General features: G+C 44.6%; 1 pseudogene; it reads right to left on the bottom strand.

Annotated features, from left to right (window-relative positions):
- Nucleotides 1-447: 447 nt before the first annotated feature.
- LOC142697977 (coiled-coil domain-containing protein 22 pseudogene) lies at nucleotides 448-2,337 on the bottom strand (annotated as a pseudogene).
- Nucleotides 2,338-13,678: the final 11,341 nt, after the last annotated feature.

Genomic DNA, 13,678 nt, shown 5'->3' with positions numbered 1-13,678 from the left:
GTCTGGCTTCTGTGCCACATGCAACACACACTGACATGCACTCCTTTCACTTCCACATGACTGTAGCTGATCCTCTCACAGAATTCCTCTCAGATCCACATGTCTGCTGCAGCATCTCCCTGAATCCAACTTTAGACACTGACTTGTCTGCTCTCCTCTGCTGCACGCTGCTGCACACTTCTCCTCACTTCTGCACTGCGCTGCTCCACACACTGCACTGGGTGAGGTTTGTTCCTGTGTCCCCAGCTAGCTACACCCCTCCCCTCTCTCTGGAGAATACATCTTAAAGGTGAAGCAGCCCATTTATGTTTCTGCTGAGTCATGTAGGGAAGTGAATTCAGTACCAACCATGATTACAGAATAAAGCACATTAAAACCTGCATACTAAAGCAACAGTACAATGACAGTAAATAAACAGCAATTTTCCTGGGTATGACATAAGCCCCAATGAAAAGACACCAAGATGTCAAGCTTCTCTAAGTCTCCCTCGTGCGACCCAGCAGCAGAGCGTTCTCTTGTTTGATGGCCTTGTAATCTTCCAAGATCTTCTGCAGATTACTCAGAGTCTTCTTAGCCGCCTCTGTCTCTATCTGCTCTTCCAAATCACGTATCTCTCTCAAAATGGTTCCCATGTCCTCAATGGTCTGAATTAGTTGACTGCAATTCTCATGTAAGGCAGCCAGGTATTTGTAGACCTTTCTGACTGGTTCATCTTTCTTGGCATCCTTAAACACAAGCTCATCAGTCACTACAAATGTCCGGTCGACTTTTCCAGTCAGATTATTTATCTCCTTCTGCAGATCTTTAGTGTCCGAAAGGATCTTGGTGATGTCTTCCTTTTGCTTCTTAATATTGCTTACAATCTCTAAGATGCGTTGGGTATAGGCAGCACGGGAGATGTCCTTAGGCAGAGACTCATACTCAGAAACCAGCTGTTTGTACAGGTCCTCCTTGCGTCTGGCTTCATCAGCTGCAGCTCGAATTTTGTCGTATAAATCTCTAACGTCTTTCATCCAGCGTGAAGATTCGTCCTCTTTTTCCTGCTGGAGTCTCCTCAACTCTCTGTGTTCATACACTAGACGCACACGATGAGACTCCCACTGTCCTACAAGGTTCGCCATGCGCCGGTTACTGCTATCTACCATAGCCTGTAACCGCTCTCTTTTTCACTTTCACCACGGTCTCTTTCTCATCACTGTGCTGCTGGAGTTTACCCGCCTCTTCCTCCACCTGAGTGATAGTGAGATGAAGAAGCTTGGTGCTCTCAGATAGGGTTTGGATATCTCGTTCCATATGCTCTATCTGCTGCTGCAGAGAAGACAGTTCTTCCTGCTCTGCTTGTGCATCCTGTGTGTCCTTTTTAGGAAGACTTTCAGCCGCTCTTTGCATCTGTTCTGTCAATACTTGAGGGTCCTGTTGGTGGGTGAATTTCTGAGCATGGGTGAACCTGGAACCTTTGTTTTGATCCACCCCCCCTTCCACGGAGAAGGCTTTCAGCATATCCACAAGATCTTGCGTGGATGGTCCTGGAACATGATTCTCAGAAAGCTGCTGGCTGCATTGGTAGAGCTGATCCTGTATCCGTTTCTGCAAACGCTGGCGTTTCCTGCTGCGGTACTCCTCAGGAGACAAACGAGAGGCAAGACCTTGGCTTTTCCACTCAGCCTCCCACTCCTGAACGGCACTGAGGTCAGATGTGTTTCTCTCAAGTAGCGAGGCTGCTAAAGAGTAGGCGTGAGGCAGCTGTGTGCTAACAAAAGGCAGGTATCTCTCCCAATACTCCTTACGTTCAGGGGGTATGGATTTGGATGAAGAATCTCCAGCAAGGGACAAGGCTTGCGCGTGAAAACTATGCAACCGGCATAAACTTTGAGAACGTTTTGCAGCTGTTGTTCGGCAAGATGGTGGCAGCCATGGAAAAGAGAGCTGTTGCATTATCTTGGTCGCAATCTCCCTCTGTAGCACTGCAGATTTACCTGCTGGTTGATGAGCATCTTCATGGGAATGTCTTGGAAGTTTCTCAGCCAGGAAAATCAAAAGTGCTCGAATATCCGGCTCGCTGCTGTATAGAAAAGTCTGGTAACCGACTTCCCCAGTATATCCCAGGTCCTGACAGGCCTGCGCCAGGCTGGTGCCTATACGGAAACGAGCCGACATCCCTGGGGGCAGGATGTGAATGACGTTGGAACCCACAGACGGGTTTATCACACGCAGACATCTTACCACAGCTTCAACTATGAGTTCAGTGTTGAACTGACGGACATTCTGGACCTCTTCTGGGATTTCTGTGCCACAAGTCCTCAGAGTGTGAATGAGGATCCGGTCCACCTCCTCCATGGCACAGTGGGCAGTGTCTCTGTATAGGATAACGGCGTGCCCCCTGCCTCTACGTCCATATACATTGACCTATGTGAGAGCAGTCCTTATAATGCCATGACTATGAGGAGGCACCGTCAGTGTATCGGGGGTATGTGGCTCCCTGCAGCTCTCACTTTTTATTCTATATTTTGGGAGGGTTGATGACCAAAAATTAGTGATTCTGGGGGGCGTGGCTTGGCTGTGGAGAGAGATGGACGCCTGATAGACGAGCTCCTGCACCCAGCGACATAAAGCGACGGCTGACTGCCTTATACCCAAACTCTCCACCCGCATAGTGTGTACTTGAAACCTGGAGATGCCGAGGAAGAGACGTCTGGTCCCCAAACCGGTGAAACTCACCGACTTCTACCCCCTCATACCGCTGGAGGACGGGGATGCTGCAGACACTGCAGTAGCAGGCTCCCAGGCCGGTTCACTTACTTCGGTCTCGCCGCCGGCAGTTAGATCAGAGCTGACAACGCACAAACGGCGCAGCTCAGACCCGGTGGGGACTTTGAATTCACCCCTGTTGAAGGGGAACTTCCCGGTAACTAGTCCTGGGTCGCACCACGAGGACGCCGACACCCGCTCTATATGCTCCGCTCCACGTGGGCCTGCTGTTTCGGCGCCATCTTCTCCTTCAGGCAGGAGCCCTGGCTCACAGAGACGCAACTGGGCCAGCTCTGCTCAGCCCTCAGATGGGGTAAGACAATCTTCCTTCACTGCAGCTTTTACACCTCAGACACCTCTAGAGGCCTCATGTGATGTGCTGGGTAGTTTACCGTCCTCTGCAAAGCCAGTTACTGAACTGATGTTAAAGAATATGTTATTAGCCTTACAGCAATCCCTGCATGCAGGAATGGCAAGCCTTATTAACCCTCTGTCTGCCTCTGTGCAAGAGGTGGAACACAGAGTACAACACCTAGAACACAAAATGGGTGAAGTCACATCATCTCATAACGAATTAATCGATGCGCATTATGATATGGCGGATGACTTAGCCCAAGTCAAGGCTAAAATGGCGGACATGGAGGACAGATCGAGGCGTAATAACGTCAAGTTTAGGGGCATCCCTGAAGAAGTTAACCCTCAAGACTTCAATGCATTTGCACAAGATTTTATAAAAAAACATGTTACCCGAGTGCTCACAAAGGGACTTGATCATTGACGAATACATTGTCTCCCTAGGCCCAAACACCTTGCTGAAGATGTCCCACGTGATGTCATTGCGCGCATTCACTTTTTTCATGTCAAAGAAAGTTTGATGCAGGCCACTAGGAGAAAGGATCAGATACCAGCTCGGTACAGTAATATCTCGGTCTTCACAGACCTGTCGGCCGCAACTTTACAACTGAGAAGAAATTTGGCACCCATCACGGCAGCGCTTAGGGAAAATCAAATAATGTATCGATGGGGGTTCCCGGTGAAGCTTTTGGTGAAACGACACAACAATATGCATGTCATTGGAACTCTGGATGAAGGTCTGCAGTTGTTACAACAGTGGAACATGAAGATCCATCTCCCGACCACATCAGGGACAAACCCTCCACGTCATTTGTTGGCTGATTGGCAACAGGTCTCACGGAAAACCCGCAAGCACAATTAACGGGGTTTGGAAAGGGCTCAGCACAGCAAAAAATTGGTGCACAGGACGTCCATCTTGGATTCCACTTCACAATGACTGTTTTCCCCCATGTACACGTATGTTTAGCAGCCTTGGCTGCTGTTTTGTTCTATGTTATGTATGATTTATGTGTTGGAAACTATGCTTCATATATGACTAAGTTTTGCATTGTACCTTTGGGCAGATTGTATGTTCTTTTGAAACTACTAATCCTAACTTTGATTTTTTCCCCTTTATCTAAACATGGGTCAAAGGATTCATAAACGGTCCTTTCCCTGGATCTGTTGGTATACGATTCCGGTGGGTAGGTCGGGGCTCAAGATGTGGGGGCGTGGGAGAAGGAGTCCTAGCATGTTATTTTCAATGTACAAATGCCGCTTAAATTAGTATCTTTAAATGTAAATGGGTTGAATACCCCTCAAAAACGTAATTATATGTGGAAAGAGGCCAAATCACAGGCCTGCGATATCCTGTGCATACAAGAAACGCACCTCATGGCTAAAGATGCACACCGAGTTAAGTGCCCTGCTTTCCCGCATGTCTTTCATTCACACTTTCACAATAAATCTAAAGGGGTAATGATTGCGGTTAGGAACACTGTAGCATTTCACTTGGTTCATGTCCAGATAGATCCTAATGGTCGCTATATTGTGTTGGTGTGCCTCATTAACAACGTAAAAACTACTCTAGTTAACTCATATGCCCCTAATACGCGGCAGTTGAGTTTCATGCATAAAGTATTTAGAGCCCTAAACAAACACAAAGATGGCAAGGTCATTGTATGTGGGGACTTTAATATGGTGATGGATGTAACTATGGATTCCACCTCAAGTGATAGATTGGGACAACCCCTTTTAAAAACCTTAATCCAGCGGGAAGACCTGTATGACAGTTGGAGAATACAACATGGCACAGAACGGGACTATACGTTCTATTCTAGTCCACACAACTGTTATTCTAGGCTAGACATGTTCCTTACTGACAAGAACTCCTTGCTCCGTCTAGTGAACTGTACGATTGAAGGGATCACTTGGTCAGATCATGCAGCCATAACCCTCACATTACAAGAACACAATACTGCTAATAACACCTTTGTCTGGAGATGTAATCCATATCTTCTTGCTCACTCTAAATATAAACAGGATATTTTGAGGGACCTGAAAGAATACTTTAGGAGTAATGACACGGGAGATGTACAGGATAGCACATTGTGGAATGCACATAAAGCATACATTCGTGGGTCCTTAATCCGTATGGGACATAGCGAACGGAAGCAAAGGGCAGCCATAATTACTGATCTCACGAAGCGATTGTTGCATTGGAGGTGTTAAACAAGACCGCGCCCTCAGCCCAACAAGCTGAGAACCTACGTAGCATCCGTCAAGAGTTACGTCTAGCGATGGTCTCTGAATATGAGAAATCACTGCGCAAAACTAAAATTCGTTACTATTCACAAAATAACAAAGCCGGCAAATTATTAGCTTCCCGCCTTAAACAACAGAGGCAAAAAACGAAAATCCCCTTTTTACTTGATCCTAACTCGCGGGCCCATATTGAACATCCGTTACAAATTGCTCACCAATTTAAGATCTTCTACGAATCCTTATATAATCTAAAATCAGACCCATTTGTTTCACACCCTACCATGGAGGACATTCAAACCTTCTTACAGGACATTCCCCTGTCTAAACTCTCGGAGAATCAGGTGCAGAGCCTGAATGCCCCATTTTCCGACGCTGAAGTACAAAAAGTTATCCTGAAACTAGCCCCGGACAAAGCACCTGGGCCGGATGGCCTCACGAGTGCATACTATAAAGCTTTTAGAGAGACCCTCACCCCATACCTATGCAAACTATTTCAATCAGCACAAGTGTCTGGTTCTTTCCCCAAAGAAAACCAAGAGGCTTTAATAATCACACTCCCAAAACCTGGGAAAACCACTGATCAACCCCAAAATTTTAGGCCAATCTCCTTACTTAACATTGACCTGAAAATGTATGCCTCTACCCTTGCCAACAGACTGGCCCCCCTACTACCCCTCCTCATAGCAGACGACCAGACTGGCTTTATAAAGGGGAGACAAGGCTCTGATAACACCAGACGGGTTGTGGGGTTGCTACACCACATTGAACAACACCAGATTTCTTCTGTATTGCTTGCATTGGACGCTGAAAAAGCCTTCGATCGTATTTCCTGGTCTTATGCCTTTGCAACACTACAGAAAATGGGTTTTTTGGGGACTATAATGGCGGCTATTCAGGCTCTGTATTCAGACCCCTCGGCAAAAATCTATACTAATGGGGTGTTGTCCCAAGACTTTAAAATTACCAATGGCACTAGACAAGGGTGCCCTCTGTCGCCCCTCTTATTCGTTCTCTCTATGGAACCGTTAGCTCAACTTCTCAGATTACACCAGGCAGTCCAAGGTATTAAAATAGGATCAAAAACTCACACCATATCACTCTATGCAGATGATGTAATTTTATCATTATCCAACCCAGAGACCTCCTTAGAAGCGGTGATGGATAGCTTACAACACTTCTTACAACAGGGTCTCTTTGTACAAACTTAATACTTCAAAATCTCAGATCCTCACCTTGAATATCTCATCGTCTTCCCTGCACTTTCTGAAGTCCAGATATAATTTTGTATGGAACATGAAGGAGATAACATATTTGGGTCTGCGTTTGACTAAACATCATAAAGATTTATTTGAAGCAAATTCTATACCTATTAACAAGGTGATCCAGGCGGATATTGATAGAATGCTGAAGGTGGAGGTCTCTTGGTTGGGTAGAATAGCGGCATTTAAGATGATGGTTCTACCAAAACTCTTGTACCTTTTCAGGACTCTCCCTATTGCGATCCCTGCCTCATACTTTAAACGCACCCAACGCCTATTAATGTCCTTTATTTGGGAGAAGAGGAGAGCGAGAATTGCCACGCAAGTCATGTATAAAACTCAGGCCTTGGGGGGTTTGGGCGTTCCTCACTTATATAGCTATTATGTGACAACGTTAACCACACAAGCCATACACTGGTGGAGAGAAGACCTTTCGAAGCATTGGGTGCAGATTGAAGCGTCATATATAAGCTCAAAACACCTGAAGGCCTTATTGTACTTACCACTAGCAGGCTTACCACTTCCAGGGGGAATGTCCCCTCTCACCAAAGCAACTGTGAATTGTTGGGCGCATATGCACACGAAAGCTTCTGACATACTAGACATACCTAGATCATATATTCCGATAGATTTTCTAGAATTAGCAAATGTCGATTTAGATCTAAGTAAATGGAAAGTACACGGCATCAAGACGTGTGAACAATTGTTTCATGAGGAAACATTTATGAGCTTTGTTGACCTGACCAAGTCCTCTTCTCTCCCACAAAATGAAATATTCAGGTATATCAGAGTTAAACATTTCATCCAGAGTCATGTAGGCCTTCGGTTCCAGGGGAACTTATTACTAGTGAACAGCTTAAATAAAGGTACGAAGGGCTTAAAACATTTATACTGCTCAATGTCCTCCCACGCGGTCTTTGAAAAAACGAACCCGATAGTGGCTTGGGAAAGGGAGTTGGAGACCTCTTTCACACAAGTCCAGTGTTCTCGAGCCCTGACTTGGATACATAAGTCGCTCAAGTGTGTTTCTCATTTGGAAGCTGCAAATAAAACTTTGTTTAGGTGGTATTACACCCCGGACCGCTTACATAAAATGTACCCCGCTTCTAGCGCATTATGTTGGCGGAACTGCGGTTACAGGGGTTCACTTACCCATATACTGTGGGCATGTCCCATTATTCAACAATATTGGGTGGGAGTGTACAAACTAATGGAAGATGTATTCTCCATGAGCTTACCTAGTTCGCCACACACGTCCTTGCTATTCCTAGACTTAGATAATATTCCCTTGAAAAACAGGAGACTTGCCTGCAAAATCCTAGTAATGGCTAAATTAGTGATAACAAGATACTGGAAAAAACCTGAAATCCCTCCTGTACCTGAACTCATTGCATTAATCAATACCACCTTTATGTATGAAAGAGCAATAGCGTTTGGCAATTTCTCAATCCCCTCTTTTAACGTTCATTGGGCTGCGTGGGTCGGATCATCTTTCTGTAAATGTCCCACATAAACTAAACATAATGTAGACAATCTGTTCAGGGTAAATCGACTAGCAAATCGACTAGTTTTTCCTTGGTTATTTATTGTTCTCTTTTTTCTGTTTCTGTTATTGTTACCACTGCTGTGGCCATATTCTGCTCGGATCTGTCGTTATTGAGATCTGAAGGGGTTTCGGGGCTGATTGGTTCACTGTGATACGTCTAGTCCATATGCTTATGGGTCGTGTTGTAGTGGACCTGTATTATTCTCATACTCTGCAATGAATTATTGTATGTTATACAAGATTATATTCTGAACCCCTGTACAACTATAATTGTGACTTGACAAGACAGACTGGCAGTGATGGCTTGTTGTACTGTTATATTGTTTTATATGTCTGAAAAACTTCAATAAAAACTATTTGAATTAAAAAATAGTGATTCTGACATTGTTTTTTAATTATTTTTTTTGCGCTGTTCACCGTGCGGGAAAAATAATATTATAGTTTTATAGTTTGGGTCGTTATGAACGCGGTGATACCAAATATGTGTACTGTTTTTTAACATTTTCATTTTTTTCCTATAATAAAAGACTTATTATAGGAAAAAAAGCATTTTTTGTTTTGGTAACTTTTATAACTTGTTTTTACACTTTTATAAAACATTTTTATTACTTTATTTTTTACTTGTTTTACTTGAAGACCTGCAGCACTGATGGCTGCTATAATACATTACACTACCTAGGTAGTGTAACGTATTATAAACTGTCAGTGCGACGCTGACAGTCACACTGACAGGAAGCTTATGAGGACCTGCCTCCGGCTGGTTCTCATAGGCTGTCGTGCCTGGCAGACCCGGGGGCTGTTGTATACCCTCCGGTTCTGCCTTATAACCGACTTCAGCACCAGCAATCGGTCCCCGGGAAAGTTGGTTGTAGCAACAAACTTTCCAGTTTGTTATAGCAACAAACTTTCCAGTTCGTTGCTACAACACACTTTCCCTGCGATCACATGACCGGGACCTGAACTAATCAGGTCCCGATCATATCTCCGGGACCAGAGGCAGGGGATAACAGCGCGTTCCGGGTGTCAGCGCTACTCTGAGACACCCAGATCGTGCTTTTAACACCCACCGTGAATTCACGTTGGCGCTGCACAGAGCCCACAAGCGCCGACGTGAATTTACTGTGGGCGGTCGGGAAGCGGTTAAAGTCCTGACATGCCTGGTACATAGGACTGCAGTAAGTTACTTGCAATACCGACGTGCCTGACACATCATTTTGTGGGAAGGGGTTAATGTGACAGTGCCCCCCCCCCTTTACCTACAGGGCCCCTGCTTTATAGAGAAATATTAGTATAGAAAAGACATGGAGGAGTTCTCCATAGCAACCAATCAGATTCCTGATTTTATTTTTCTAAGACAGGTTTGAAAATGAAAGAAGTGATCTGATTGGTTGCTGTGAGCAATGTTTCCATGCTTTATACCTGCTCATTTTTCTCCTCCACATCTTCCCAGAAGTAACCATAGCAACCAATTCAAAAGATAAGAGTTGGTAGGTAGATTGGAGGGTCTGATAAGTGACAACCACAGCCCACCATGCAGTAACAGCCTGATCCTCTAGAGGCAACAGCTACTGCCACCATTATAGTGACAACTACTGACCCCAATAACAGTGACATCTACTGACCCCAATAATAGTGACAGCTACTGACCCCAATAACAGTGACAGCTACAACCCCAATAATAGTGACAGCTACTGACCCCAATAATAGTGACAGCTACTGACCCCAATAATAGTGACAGTAACTGACCCCAATAATAGTGACAGCTACTACCCCCAATAATAGTGACAGCTACTGACCCCAATAATAGTGACAGCTACTGACCCCAATAATAGTGACAGCTACTACCCCCAATAATAGTGACAGCTACTGACCCCAATAATAGTGACAGCTACTGACCCCAATAATAGTGACAGCTACTGACCCCAATAATAGTGACAGCTACTGACCCCAATAATAGTGACAGCTACTGAGCCTAATAATAGTGACAGCTACTGACCCCAATAACAGTGACAGCTACTGACCCCAATAATAGTGACAGCTACTGACCCCAATAATAGTAACAGCTACTGATCCCAATAATAGTGACAGCTACTGACTCCAAAAATAGTGACAGCTACTGACCCCAATAATAGTAACAGCTACTGACCCCAATAATAGTAACAGCTACTGACCCCAATAACAGTGACAGCTACTGACCCCAATAATAGTGACAGCTACTGACCCCAATAATAGTGACAGCTACTGACCCCAATAATAGTGACAGCTACTGACCCCAATAATAGTGACAGCTACTGACCCCAATAATAGTGACAGCTACTGACCCCAATAATAGTGACAGCTACTGACCCCAATAATAGTGACAGCTACTGACCCCAATAATAGTGACAGCTAGTGCCCCCAATAACAGTGACAGCTAGTGACCCCAATAATAGTGACAGCTACTGACCCCAATAATAGTGACAGCTACTGCCCCCAATAACAGTGACAGCTACTGACCCCAATAACAGTTTACAGACTCGAACAATAACATATTATTTATGGTAAATGATGAAGGGCATAAAAAACAATAAAAATAAAGAAAAATTATTGGAGCACTCCATTTTATTGTTTTTATTGCACCCTCCATTTGTACATTGGTGTTTCAGTGGGGTGCTGTGTGCAAAATACTTACCGATCCCCGCGTCTCCAACGCCGCTCACCTGATCTTCCCTCTGACTTGTCTGGAGTCACTGTGCTTTTGAATAAACCGGAACTCAGGCTCTCAATGCATTCTTATGGAAGCCAGAACAAGGCCAGGACGAGTCCCGGACGAGGCTCCATAGGAATGCATTGACTTCAGGTTTTCTGAACAGCAGTGATTCCAGACCAGGTCAGAATGAAGATCACGTGCGCGGCCCTGGACCCGAAAAACGACAGGATCCAGGGATCGGTAAGTATTTCTACACCCAGCTCCCCACTGAAACACCAATGTACAAATGGAGGGTGCAAAAAAATAAATAAAGTGGAGTGCTCCTTTAAATGCTCATGGTCACAATGAAGGGAGACAAAAGTGCAAAAAATTATTTGCAGCTTAAAGGAACAGTGTCATCACAAATTATTTTTTTATATGTTAAAGATGTTAGTGCTTTATTAAAAACGTTTATATTCATTTGTGTGTTTGTGTTTTACTTTTTCTTATTTTTACACTTTTTCTTCCCTATGGGGGCTGCCATTTTTTGTTCCATTTCTGTGTGTGTCGATTAACGACACATACAGACATGGAATACGGCAGCCACAGTCCCATAGGGACTGCGAACGGCTCCCGTCCCATTGACTGCAGTGTACGGCGTCTGTGTGGGAACTGCGCATGCGCCGCTCCCACACAGTCCTATTCGAAATTGGCGCCGTCCGGCGCCATTTTCCTGTGGACCGGAAGTCGCGGCCGGACAGTAATATTACTACTTCCGGTCGCGGCTTCCGGATTTGTGCACTTGCACCAGCGGCAGCAAATGGAGCGGACGGGCCGGAGGGAGCCGCGGCGGCAGGAGCAGGTAAGAGATTTCAATGTATGTTCGTGTTTGTGTGTGTTTACTACTGTATGTAAACCTACTACACTGTGGGCTAGCTCAAAAAATGGCGACACACAGTGTAGGAGGTTACATCGTTCAAACCCCTCGTTTATCCCGGCACTAGCCAGGATAAAGGAGGGGGGATGCTGAGAGCTCACTAGAGCGAGGGCTTTTAACCCAATGTTGCAATGCTGCAATTTTGGGAACAGCTCCATCTAGTGACCAAAAATGGGTAGTATTATAAATTAGAAATAATTTATAATATTACATGGACTCGTGCAAAAAAATAAAAAAAATTTGAACAATGTTTAATCACCCACACACTAAATGTTTAATTTTTAAAAAAAAAACATGTTTTTCTGGCAACACATTCCCTTTAAAGGACAAAATTGGGTGCAACATCAAGGGGTTAATAATTATAGTACATGCAGATCACTGTATAGAGCTTTTCAGCACCCCAGGGGCATACGGTTGGGAGCTTTGACTGGCGGGGTCACTTTGAGAATAAATAAATGGGGGGTGGCATGACTTCATCATGATCTACAGAGATTGGCCAGTGATCACATAGTAGGGGGCTATAGAGCTCCCTATAAAATAGTAATGCCCTTCGTCCTCTTCCTCTTTGGCCCCTGCAGCTTGGCGTCTTTCCCCCACTCCCTCTCTTGATTTGACTCCTTAATGACACGTTTTTTTTCATTTTCGCTTATTACTCCCCGCCTTGCTTTAGTTTTTACAGTGTCTATCGTGCGGTAATAACTACATGTTCACTTTATTCTACGGATTAATACGATTACAGCGATACCGAATTTATCGTTTTTTCATGTTTTACCACTTTGTAAAACTATTTGTTCAAAAAATTTGTTTTGCGTCTCCAATATCTGAGAGCCGTAACTTTTTTATGTTTCCATAGATTGAGCGATGTGAGGGCTTATTTTTTGCGAGGCGAGCTTTTATTGTTACCATTTTGGGGTACATGCGACTTTTCGATCAGTGTTTATTCTATTTTTTGGGGAAACTAACGTGACCAAAAAACAGCAATTTGGGTGTTTTAAAAATTTATTTTATTTTTTTATTGTGTTCAGTGGGTTAGATAACATCAGATTGTAAGGCTGGGTTCACACGACCTATTTTCAGGCGTAAACAAGGCGTATTATGCCTCGTTTTACGCCTCAAAATAGGGCTACAATACGTAGGCAAACATCTGCCCATTCATTTGAATGGGTTTGCCGACGTATTGTGCAGACGACCTGTAATTTACGCGTCGTCGTTTGACAGCTGTCAAACGACGACGCGTAAATTGACTGCCTCGGCAAAGAAGTGCTGGGCACTTCTTTGCCACGTAATTTGAGCCGTTCTTCATTGAACTCAATGAAGAGCAGCTCAAGATTTACGAGCGTCACAGACGCCTCGTAAATTACGAGGAGGAGCATTTACGTGTGAAACGAGGCAGCTGTTTTCTCTTGAAAACAGTCTGTCTTTTCACACGTAAATGCCTCTCATCGTGTGACCATACCCTAATAGTTCGGACTTTTGCAAATTTGGCGATATCAGTTATGCTAACTTTTATTTTGTTTAACATTACTTGATCAGGGGACTGTAGAGTGCGTACACTCGTAGTGGGGGCATGTGGCTTCCCTACTCACCTTCCCCATTAACGGCCATACCTTTTCCAAACCCCCCCGTCCCTCTAATAATACTCAGACACTTGGGTTGGATAAATTTGGCCACAGCAGCCATTTTATTTACAAACAAACATCAAGAACAACAATTTACAAATAATAACAATGGAAGGGGAGTCCTTGCAGTTACAAAAGTCTGTCACCAAACAGCCCACCTGCATAGTATTTTACTCGCAGCCGTCACCCTACTGGCTCAGGGGCACCGTTATACCTGCAGTTGGCTGACCTCAACCACAACCACTCCCCGGGACACCACCCAGCAGGAGCCCAAATTGACCACTCCCCGGGACACCACCCAGC

Source organism: Rhinoderma darwinii (genome assembly GCF_050947455.1).
Source record: "Rhinoderma darwinii isolate aRhiDar2 chromosome 10 unlocalized genomic scaffold, aRhiDar2.hap1 SUPER_10_unloc_9, whole genome shotgun sequence".
Taxonomy (NCBI): domain Eukaryota; kingdom Metazoa; phylum Chordata; class Amphibia; order Anura; family Rhinodermatidae; genus Rhinoderma; species Rhinoderma darwinii.
The sequence above is the reverse complement of the archived record's forward strand: the minus strand, read 5'-3'. Positions and strand labels throughout refer to the sequence as shown.